Genomic DNA, 12,445 nt, shown 5'->3' with positions numbered 1-12,445 from the left:
TTCCTGATTTCTTTCTCAGCATTTTTATTGGCATATAGGAAGGTTACTGATTTATGAGTGATAATTTTGTATCCTGTTACTTTACTGAAAATGTTGATGTAATATAAAAGTTTCTTGATGGAATCTCTAGAGTTTTATGTGTAGAATCTTATCTGCAAATAAGGGCACTGACGTCTTGCTTTTCAATTTGTATTGAGTATATTTCCTTCTCTTATCATATAGCTAAGTCTTTAAGCACAATGTTAAATAAGAGGAAAAGGCAGACATCCATTTCTTATTCTTGATTTTAATGGAAACATTTTTTTAATTCCCATTTAGTATAATGTTGGATATCTATTCGACCTATAGAGTCTTAATTATATTAAGATGTGTTCCCTCTATTTCTAGTCTCCTTGGGGCTTTTATCATGAGGTATGTCTGATTTTTTTCAAACATCCTTTCTGTATCTATTGAGAGTATCACGTGACTTCTGCTCTTGAGTCCATTTATGTGATATATTACATCTATTGCTCGTATGTGTTGAGTCGTCCCTGCATCTCTGGAATAAAGCCAATAAAGTGAGAATTCCTTTTTTTTTTTTTTTTAATCTCGTTTGCAAAAATTGTATTGAGTTTTTCACATCTAAGTTTAACAGAGAGATTGGTCCATAGTTTTCTTTTGTTGTTTCTGTTGTGTCTGTGTGTGGTTTGTAAGAACTGGAGAAATTGGCTATCTGTGGAGCGTATTAGCTTGCCGAGGCAGATGCTGGCCCCCAGGATCACTCAGTACATGTGGCTCTTCTCAGCTCTTTTCACCCTGCCCTCTACTCTAAACCCCTCTAGCTCATGGGCTTCCCTCCACCAGCTTCTCAGTCCCATTTAACCCTGCCATGTTGGCTATGTGCTCTTTTTTTTGTCTTCCTCTTTTGGTTCCCCCTCTCTTGGTCTTCTTTACCTGCATTCTCTTTCTTTTTTTTTTTTCTCGCTCCCCCCTCTCTCTGTCTCTCCCTCATGGCTCTGTTCTGTCTGCTGGCCATGCTCAGTCTACAACTTTCTCTCCTTGCTCTGGCCTCTTCCAGATGCCTCTGGTGGCAGTCTCCCTCACATCTACCTCCTCCGCCATTCCTTGGAGCAGTCACGTCATCAGTTTACACAAGACCAACGTTGGCTTCATAAAAAGAGTTTGATAGTATCCTTTCCTTTTCTATGTTATGGACTAGCGTGAGAAGTTTGCATGAGTTCTTCAAAGCTCTGGTAAAATTCATCAGTGAGTCCATCTGGGCTTGGGTCTTTTTTTAGTTAAGAGGTTTTTGTTTTGTTTTGTTTTCAAATTTTATTACTGCCTCAATCTCATTGCTTGTTATAACATCTGTTTAAATAGTTTATCTCATCTTAGTTTAATTTTGGTGCCATGTGAGTTTAGAAATGCATCTCTATCTTTCAGATTTTCCAGTTTACTTTTTAAATTATGTCCTCCCAAGGAGTTTTTGCATTTCATCGGGATCTATTGTAATTTTTTCTTTCAGCTCTGTTTTTACTTTGAGGTTTTTTTTTCTCTCTCTTTTTATTAGTTTGATTAGGAGTTTGTCAGTCTTGGTTTTTTTTGTTTTGTGTTTTTGGTTTTTTTTTTTGTCTTTTTTTGTCAGTCTTGTTTCTCTTTTCAAAGCAGTAGCTAGTTTCATTGATTCTTTGTATCACGTTTTTGTTTGTTTATAGTTCATTAATTTCTATCCTGTTCTTAATTAGTTTTTCCCATCTACTTATTTTGGATTTGACTTATTCTTATTTTTCTATGATGGCCCTCCCAAGTGTGGGTAAGTTCTTTGGAATCTCTGGGGCAGGGGTGTGTTGCATTTTAGTATAATTACTTGTACATAGATTTGAGTATGTTGTCTTTTCATCTTCATTCAATTATAGAATATTTTTATTTCACTTTTGAGTTCTTTGATGACTCATTCATCATTCAGTAGTGCCATGTTTACTTTCCATGCATTTGTATATGTTTTATGATTTTTTTTTCTTGCTGCTAATTTCTAGTTTTATTTCATTGTAACATACAATACATTATTTAAACTTTCTCATATTTTTTAAGACTTGCTTTGTGGGCTAGCCTAGAGAAAGTTCCACAAAAGCTAGGAAGAATGTGTGTTCTGCAGTGTTTGGAAGGAATGATCTATAAATGTCTATTACATATTATGTCATTGACCTCATGTTTCTTGTTTAGGTTTTGTCAGTTTGACCTGTCTACTGGCAAGAGCTGTCTGTTGACTTATATATTAAATTTACCCATTATTGTTGTATGGGGATTAATGTGTGTCTTTACATCTATTAATTAGTATCTGTTTTATAATGTACCTATGAGCAGTTCATATATATTTAAATTTGAATTCCTTCTTGCTGGGTTGTTTGTTTATTAGGTATGTGGCTCTGAGTGTTTATTATACTATTACTGTGTGCTTGTGTGAGTAGGGATGTGGACATGCCATGTTCTCTGGACACGGAGGTCGGAGAACAACTCTCAGGAGTTGCTTCTTCCTCTCAGCCCCTTCCTCTACCGAGTAGAGAACTCTTTTGATGTCTCTGCCACTCTAGAAAGTTCCAGTAGCTGGTCTATGAGCTTATGGATGATTCCCACATCTTTGCCTTCCATCTCATGGTAGAAGTGTTGTGACTACTGATGTGCCCCATGGCGTCAGGCTTTGTTTGAGTTCCAAAAGTTGGACTCAGATCATTTGACTTATGTGGCAAGCGTTTTTACAAACTTCAATGGTTCCCCCCTTTGTCTAAATTTGGTTTGAATTCTATCCTGCCAGATGTTAGACAGCAAAACCAACTTTCTTCCCAGTTTCCTTTGCTTAAAATGCCCATTTCTGCTGGGAGGTGGTGGCACACACCTTTCATCACAGCACTCAGGGGTCAGAGGCAGGTGGATCTCTGTAAACTTGAGACCAGCCTGGTCTACAGAGCCAGTTCCAGTACAGTCAGGGCTACACAAAGAAACACTCTTGAAAAACTGGGGGAAAAATAACTTTTCTATATTTTCACCCTAAGGTTACTGTCTTTAATGGTGAGGTGTATTTCCTTGAGGAAATGAATAGATCTTATTTTCAAATCCAATATGCTATTCTGTGTCTTTGATTGGGGCAGGTTGAGACCATTAAGATTTAGTGTGATTACTGAAAGATAGATGGTTGTGAGCCACCATGTGGTTGCTGGGAATTGAACTCATCAAGACCTCTGGATGAGCAGCCAGTGCTCTTAATTGTTGAGCCATCTCTCCAGCCCTGAAAGGTATGTAGTCTTATCATTGGATCTGTAATATTTGTTGTTTTCCTACTCATCATTAACTACTGTTCTGGTTTGTTCTTTCTGGTAGCCTCATGAATATACCTTTCTCAGAAAGATGAATATCTTCTATAAATTAGTCTTAGTGACCATGCATTTTTTTAGTCTCTTTTTATCATGAAACTTTTTCTTTCTCCTTTAATTATGACAGATAGTTTTGCTGGGTATAGTATCCTGGGTTGCAGTTGCTGTCTGTCAGAGCTTTAAACACATCATTCTAAAGTCTCCTGGCTGTTGAGAAATCTGACATCATTCTAATGAAACTGCCTTTATATGGTGTTTCCCTCTTCACATTTCAACATACTTTTTTTCTGTATATTTAGTATTTTTGCTACAATATGACATGGAAATTTTCTCTTACAGTCTTGTCTTTTTTTTTTAATATCTCTTGTATCTGGAGAGACATCTCTTTCTTTTTTATTATGATTCTATTGTTAATGTTTTCTATTCTTTTAATTGAAATTCTTTTTCTATGCTTACATAGATTTTGACTTTTCATAGTGTCCTATGGATCTCAACTGCTGTGTTCATACCATTGACTGACCATCCTAACTTTTCCTTTTAGTCTTCCAGCCTTGATATTGTCTTCCCTTTAGTCCTTCCCAGTGATGTATCTTTTCATAGAGATTTTTTGTCTTATTGAAAGTTTCATTTGTTTATTTATTTTCAGTATTTCTAATACTTTATTAACTTTTACCTTAATACACTAGCCTGACTTTCTTATTTAATTTATGGGTTTGTGTTTTCTTGGAGTTAATTCAGAAATTTGTGTCCTTTTTGATTTATTTGATTGTACTCACACTCATTCTTTTGAGTTCTTTCTCTGGGATTTTATTTAATTCACTCTCATCAGATGACATTACTGTGGAATTAGTAATTTTTGGAGAGACATAATACCTTGGTTTTTTTTATATTTTTTGGATTTTTGCCTTGAGACTTATATGAAGTCATTGGACAAATTATTTTTTTCTTTCAAAACCTCTATTTTTACTTCAGTGGAAGTGTTTGAAATATTCAAGAGAGGGTGGGCTGTGACAGGGCTGAGGTGTCATTTTCTTTGCTAGACTGGTATTTGGGGTGCCGAGATCAATCCTCAGTACTCCTTTGGGAGTAAAGTACTGCCTGCTTGGTGGTTCTGGTCTTCATTTTCTTGATGTTCCCTCCTGGGCTCCCAGATGCATGTCAAACATCTGGATAGTCTTGTGACATCAGGTCACTGCTGCTTGTTCTACCGGTGGTCAGGTCTTCGTGGGCTGGGTTACAAATGCAGCTTTTGCCTTTGAGTGGACTTTTGAGAATTGGGGTCCCAGTTACTGGCCATATCAGTGGTTGGTCTTTCACGGATCAGATCACAGATGCTGGTCACCTCTGGGTGGGTCCTTCAGGAGTCCAGACATGAATGCTGGCTGCATCCCTGGTCGGCTTGTCCCAAGTCAAGCTTACTGCTTAGACCCTGTGTCAGGTTTTTTTTTCCTGCACATTCTGGCTCCAACCAGGTTTCCACCTGGTCAAATACTGAACAGTTCTGACAAAAAACAATTCCCCCCCATGGTCTAGAGGAGATTGCTAGCCAAGATTCAGCGTACAGCGCCATAATAACTGTCCTGGGTTTCCAGAGTGTATCGTTCTTGGAGGATCTGGGGCTGCCAAGCTGCAGGCTCAGCTGAAAAGGGGGGCTCACCTGATCATGTGCCAAGAGGCAGGTTTTCCTTGTGCCTTTACTCTATGCTGCTCCTGTTTGCAACTTCTACCTTCCTTCCTCCTCCATACCCTTCTCTAAGATGTCTGTTACTGAGATGAGAGCACCGTGGTGGTTTTCTGAGACACACAGACACACAGACACACAGACACACACAGACACAGACACACACACACACACACACAGATAGATAGATAGATAGATAGATAGATAGATAGATAGATAGAGAGAGAATGAACAGAAATCCAGGCTGTCTCACCCTCTAGTTCATTTCCTTTCTCTCACCAATCTCTCCAGTACAGATTCTGGGCTCCCTCACCCCTCTGTTCTTATAAAATTTCCTGATTTACTTGCTATGATACCGATACGTTCAGCCATCACTCACCTCATCTGATGGCTGTTATTCACATTTCCCCAGTTTACTCTCTGGAGCTTCGATCAGGCCAAGCCTGTGTGTCACCTACCATTGTGCAAATCCTAAGCATGCGGAGGGGAGCTGTCAGGATTCTTGTTTCCCAGAGGAGGTAATGGGCTTGGATGGGTTACGGTTCTCTTCAACTGACTGAGATCCAAATTGTGGTCCTTCTGGCTTCATGCCACATTACGTCATCTCTCTTGTGACCCCAAAACACCGTTTTCAGGGGGACCACTAGAAAAGCTTAGAAACATGAATTTAACCCCAGCCTTAGTAAAAGCTGCAAAATCTAATTTTAGATACAGCATGCCAGTACTCTATTTATAGTATTCTCTGTGTATATGAAAGAAAAAATAAATATGTTTTTAGTCTCTAGAGTCTTAACTGGCACCGGCATTTGTATTTATTATTATCCTGAAACTTTGAGCACAGCTAGTTAAGTATGAGATAAAAGAACTGGAAATGGTGAAAGGGGAATTAAGACTATTTTCATCAAACGTGGAGGGAACTGGCCACTTCACTCAGGCTAAGAGACCCAGAAGAGATGAACAGATGCATGATCATGGGAAATTCCAGCTCTTGGTGTCCCAGAGTAAACCCTCAGCAGCAAACTAACATAATGTACAGGAATTCGGTCAATTGAGAGAATATTAAAGAAATATCAGGAATGGGTTTTCTTCTTTAAAAAGATTAAAATTATTGTTGTGAAAGATGAGAGACCGGAGGCTTCTTTGCAAAATTCAAGAATAGCAGAATGCATGCAAGCAACAACTGAGCCAAACAGGAGGGGTCACAGCTGTGATCCATTAGAGGTCACCTCATTAAAAAATTCCCAAAGCGATGTGTGTGATGGCACACACTTTAAATCCTAGTACCCAGGAGGCAGAGGCAGACAGAGCTCTGTGAATTCAAGGCTAGCTTGGTCTACAGAGTAAGTTCCAGTACAGCCAGGGCTACACAGAGAAACCCTGCCTCAAAAAACCCAAACCCAAACAAACAAACAAAAAATCCAAAACAAAACAACAACAAAAAACACCCACCCACCCACCCAAACAAACAAATAAAAACCAAAAATCTCCAATGGTCACCTGCTCTGTCAGCACTTTGGTGGTCAAGGTAAGAGGATCGAGAGAACGAGGTCATCCTTGTTTGAGTGAGTCTGAGGACGCTGCTATATGAGGCTTTGTCACAAGGGAAGAGAAATTCCCCACAGCAAGCAGTGTTGGAAAGGAAACTAAGAGACAAGGACGTGAGCTGACCAAGGACAGGGTCTGGCCACAGCCACACTTGTGTCTCCTATACCCCACAAACTGCTACATCATGGTGCCAGACTCAACACATTTTATGTTTCAACAATCTGATAACGAAAACCACTTTTCTCACAGTTCTAAAAGTATACATACTGCTGTGGAAAACATGCAGAACCTAAAAAGTACATATAAAAAGGAAAGAAGCCTATGAGCATTCATTCATTCATCCCACAGCAAATATTGTTATAATGTGGTGGTTTCTTCCTTCCTGTCATCTTCGTAACCACTCCAGGCCTTGTTTCGTATTTTTATTCTACTCGCCTTTAAAGGGCATAGCAGATGCCACCCCACAACAAACCACTCTGACACAGGGCATTTTGAGTTGAAAAAAACAGGCACAGGGCAGGCTCTTCACTCTCCCCAGTCTGTGAGGAAGGGCAGGGAGGGTTTCACGGGAGCCTCATCTAGACTGATAACCTGAAGATAACACAGGACCTCGCTGAAATGAGCTCTGCTCTTACCACACTGCTTTTCCCTACTGTCGGCTGCCCTTGAAAGCCTGGAACCTATTCCTTTGCCTTGCTATTTCCTTCCAAATTGATAGGTTTTATTTTTGTTGTTAAGATGTAAGGCCTCGATTCTTGTGGGTTTATGTTGTTTTTTTCCTTCTTTTCTTCCATTTATGTATGTATATATGTATGTATGTATATATATATGTTTGTTTTTTGAGGCAGGGCTTCTCTGTATAGCCCTGACTGACCTGGAACTCACTCTGTAGACCAAGCTAGCCTCAAACTCACAGAGATTCACCTGCCTCTGCCTGTTGAGTCCTGGGATTAAAGGCGTGTGCCGCCACCACCTGGCTCGTTCTAGTATTTTGAGATGGGTCTTGCTGTGCAGTCAGCTTTGCACTTGTGATTTTTCTGCTTCCATTTCTTGATGTGCGCCTCCAAACCTGGCTCACGCACAGAGCTTACTCATCACCCAATTCTCCTGTAGTCTCTGTGTTGCATGCTTCATGAAACTTGTTTTTCTTTGCTTAGTTAAATGTCTTTTAATATGCAAGAACCCGAGAGAGAATGTGGGAGGAATAAAAAGGCATTCCCTTCCCCCATCCCCACCCCGTTCCTTATACTTGTCTGTAAATACAAAATTGTGTTTGGGTGGAGACAAAATGCAGAAGGCTGTGCAGTAATGGTGTTGCTGGTGCAACCAGAGGCTAGACCAGAGCAAGACGCACTGCTCTTCCATCCAGGACACGGAGGCTGGGTAGAATTGTGGTGGGTTTAGCTATCCCGGCTGCCTTTAGGGCTCCACAATCAAGAAGATCTCATCCCTGATGCTGGTATCACCTGTTCCTCTACAGGAAGCTGTGAGGTTAAATACCGGTCTACGCTCGAATCTGTTAACAAAGCAGTGGCTGCTCTAGGACAGGCAACGAGGAACTTGAGAAAACCCACATTCATCTTGTCAAAGTTACGAGCATTCAAAGAATTCTGGACCTAATGGGTCATCAGCTTTAAAAGTAAGTGTAAGCACGTCTTCACAGTCTCGGGCTTCGAAGAGCTGTAATTCCAATAGCTAATGTTTTATGGAGTCCCTGCCACTATTTAACTCAGCCGTCTAGTTAGTGTTTACAGATAAGGAAACTAAGGCACAGAACTGTTGTTCAAGGTGACATACAGATATGTGGCAAAGCTGGGACTGGAGGGAGCCCAGGAGTCTGTCTTTAGAGCCCCTACCCTGACCATCTTCCCTGTCCTCCTGTGCTGTCTTTGTCTTCTTTTCCCAGCCCTTGACTCTGGAATAGAAAACCACTGCAGGGTCTGGAGCGGGTGGGAGATGGTAATAGCATTTCAGTGGGTTGTTGGGACTTTGGAAACTATCTGGTGTTTAGTGGCCTGCCGCTTGCATGCTCTAGATTAGTCCACATCTACAGAGAAGCGAGTTAATGTGTAGAAAACCAGGGTAATGTAAACATAATACCTCCCATGAAAATGAGAACTGGCTCCTGCAGAATGCGATCCTTTATTGTCCTGGAGAGAACAGCCAGCGTTTCCAGTTTTTCCTGTTTGTAGATTCATCTCAGCATTCCTTATCTGACTATAAATGTGTTTGAAGTTCTCCTTTGAACCGGATAGAATATTTTATTGGTTTCAGTTAAATGTTACAGAAAGGCATTTGACATAAGCTCTCTTTAATGTGTTAGTTAAGCCAAATACATTCATTTTTAAAAAAATTTTCACGCTTGTGTAGCACATGCTGTGGCCATTGTCTCCTCTCATTACCATCATCCCTCACACTTCTGCTGACTTTCTTCTTCCTAGGCAGTCAGCCCCCTTCCTACTTTCGCGTCGTTTCCCCCACTGAGTTTAATTAGGGCTGCTGTGTGAGCATGGCCACAGGTCATTTGCTAAAGCAGGGGCAACTTACCAGGGGCTACCCCACTGAAGAAACGACACCCTCACCCCCAGCAACTGTTAACTGCCGAGAGCTCCTCGGAGGGGTGGGGGGAGGGGCGGTGGGCGCCTCAGAAGCCCCTCCCCTATCCACGGTGGGTTGTTAGAGGGACCAATCGGACATGAGCTGCTTTTACAACATGAGAGTGTTATGATGGTTTTACCCTATTTTTTTTTTTTTAAACATTAGTTAAATCATTTAAATTCTTTGGCTTCCAGGTCCACCACATTTTTGTCTTGGACTAGACGCTTGATTAACTGAGCCACGTCTGGATGCACTGGAGACTTTGACTTCTGTTACCGTTCTGCCTCTGGCTTAGGTTGAGGAAGGAGTTTGACGCCGGTTCACGTGTTTGAACCCTCGCGCCCAGCAGGTGGTGCTGTTTAGGGAGGTTAAGGAACCCTTAGGCTTCGGGAACGGGTTGCTGGAATTGGGGCTCGGGCCTCTATTTTCCTAGCGGAGCGTTCTGTTTCCTGGTCTGCACAGATGCGGGCAAGCCACCTGACAAGGCGTGATCCTCCGTGTTACCTAAAACAGCAAGCCGAGCAAGGTGTGGGAACAAGCCAAAAGCAGCGTTCTGCCGCTCTAGTCGCTCAGGTCCCTGCCTGGTTTCTGCCTCTCCCTTGGGTTCCCTAAGCTACTGACACGGGGCAAACCAAATTAACCCTTTCTTCTCCAGGCTGCCTCTAGCCCTGCCGTCTTTCAGCAGTCACTGTTGAGGGGTGTTGGGGGAACAGTCTTGGGAAGTTGGCAGTTCAGAAGCCTCACATTTTTGTGAATGCCCTAAAAAAACAAAACAGCAACAAAAACCCCAAGGTATTAGGGGGATAGTTACATGGAGGATGAGTTTCATGTGTTTGGAAAGAGTCCCTGAGCAGGGCTGGGGTTATAGCTCAGTGGTAGTGCCTGTCTAGTATGCCGGAGGCACCGAGTTCAATCCCTACACTACCCAAATAACATAACTCCGAAGAGTTGTCGATGGACCTTTGCATCACACGTTCCATAACTAGGGGTCAAAGGTCTCAGGATGTGCATGGGAATGAGTTGGAAAATTTTCATAGAATAGGTGTGGATGCAAAACGTCTCGGGTGGCTTCTCATTGCTACCCAAAGCGTGGACACAGTGTGTGTTGACGGAATGAGGAAGCGGGCCCTTCCAGCTTGTTCCTGGTGTGGGCTTCTGAGTGTGGGCAAATTGTTCCACGTTTCTGGCCTCCAGCATTCTGTGAAAAATGCCTCATCTCTGTGACTGTGAGTAGCCACCATATGTATAGAAGGAGGGGTGGAATTCACCGTTGAGCTCTGTCCTTGACTCTGTTTGCCTTTTTCTTTTTCTTTTTTTTTTTTGTGATTGACTTAGGTAGTGACCAGTTTACAGACAATGTGAAGAGGACTGGGGAGGAATGTGGATGAATTTCAGGCCAGGGAGTAAGATGATAATTCTAGACGTGGGATGTGAGCCTCTTGCCTGTTATTTCCTAATTGGACTCTCTCTCTCTCTCTCTTCTTCTCCCTTCTTTCCTCCCTCATTGCTTTTCTACTTTTTTTTTTTTTTTAAAAAAACAGGGTCTTTCGCTGAGCCTGTGTACTTCAGCTAGATCCAGCCAGCAAGCCGCAGAGATCTGCCTATTTCTGTGCCCTGTAGTGAGGTTACAGCTGTGTGCCACCACACCTGGCCTTTTCTGGGCATCCAAACCGAAGTTTGTACAAACTCATGCTTGTGCAGCCAGCGCTGTGGCCGCCGAGCCACTTCTAGCTCCCTAAATAGCTTCTGAACAGTTTCCTTAACCACGCTATCCTCAGTTTCCTAGTCTATTAAAAGAACACAGAAAGATTTGACTTTGTGTAAAGACCAAACGACAGAGATTTTTCGTGAAACGCTTGGCAGGTGTCAGTTGAAAGCTGGTGTTCCGGAAACTGCCAGCTGCTGTTGACATGTGACTCCGGGAGGGGTAACAGTAGGTAATACATAAGGTCCCAAAAATATTGTAGGGTCAAGTGTGTGCTAAAATTTAGAACTTTTAGGACTAACTGATCAGTTGCATGTGAGAAGAAGGAAAGAAACCTCGCTTAGGAAGGGCTCATGCCAAAAATGCTTTATGGACGAGCGTCTGCTTCACCTGAAAACGTGCACGTTTTCAAAAAAGTGATGACGGGCCAGGGAGATGGCTCAGTGATTAAAGGCACGTGTAGCCAAGCCCGATGACCTGAGTTTGATCCCTGAGGTCCACATGGTGGACCTTTGAACTCCACGAACGCGCTGCTCTGGTGCAAGCTTACACACAGTAAGTAAATGTAATTTAAAAATGAAAGACAGTGCTATTGCTTTAAGCTGAATTAACAGGAGTGCAAGAGACACTGTGGTGTGCAGTACCCTTGCAGAGCAAGCCATGCCTGCAAAGCTGTCTGTGTTCAGCCCTGTTTCTGCAAGTTTGTGGAACTTTGTCAAATCCAGGGCCTTGTACATTTGAGGAAAGCATTTTACCAGCAAGTTACAGCTCTGGCTTGATCCTTATGTTATTCAGACTGGATCTTTCTGTGTAGCCCTGGCTAGCCTGCTTACTTACGGGGAAGCTCTAGACGGCTGATCTAGAACCCTCAGCTTCTGGGATTACAGCATGAGCCAAAATGCCTGGTTCCCAGACTGACTGGTGTGCCTTTTTACTGAAGAAATGAAAGCAAATACCCAGATTGCCTGCATCCAAATTCAGCGCTCTCTTTAGATCAGCTCTGGGAACCTGGATTAGTCGTTTAACTTCTGTGTGCCATTGATGACTAATTTGGGAGGAAATGAAAACTAAGATGGTTACAGTTAGGCCAAGAGAGTACAGAATGCTCAGAGCCATGCGATTACATCTGGAAGAATGAGGATTATGTCAAAGACACAAAATTCTTATTTTTTACCTTCCAGACAAAGAATGCTGTCTAGAAACTGTTTATAATCCAGCCACTTCCAGTCTTGGGACCGCTGCTACCTTTCTGGAAAGGTTTGTGGCTATGGCTGACCCCTGGTGATAGCCCTCTTGTAACTAGAGTTTGGCCACTAGCAACCAATCATTTGTAACTTAACGCATGACCAGACTCCCAGCACCAACCTAAATTCACTCATAACAACTTGTGTAATTAACAAAGCTGATAGAAAACTATCTAAAAAGTTACTTCTCTTCATTTCACAGTCCCTCCCTTTTTTTTCTCTTAAAAAAAAATCCAATAAAATGGATCTGAATTCCATTCCCCAGAATCCAAAGTCGTGGCATACAGTCCGAGCCCTGAGGAGCCAGAAACAAGGCTTGCTGGCT

Source organism: Meriones unguiculatus, chromosome 5, assembly GCF_030254825.1.
Source record: "Meriones unguiculatus strain TT.TT164.6M chromosome 5, Bangor_MerUng_6.1, whole genome shotgun sequence".
Lineage (NCBI taxonomy): Eukaryota > Metazoa > Chordata > Mammalia > Rodentia > Muridae > Meriones > Meriones unguiculatus.
Note: the sequence above shows the minus strand (reverse complement) of the source record.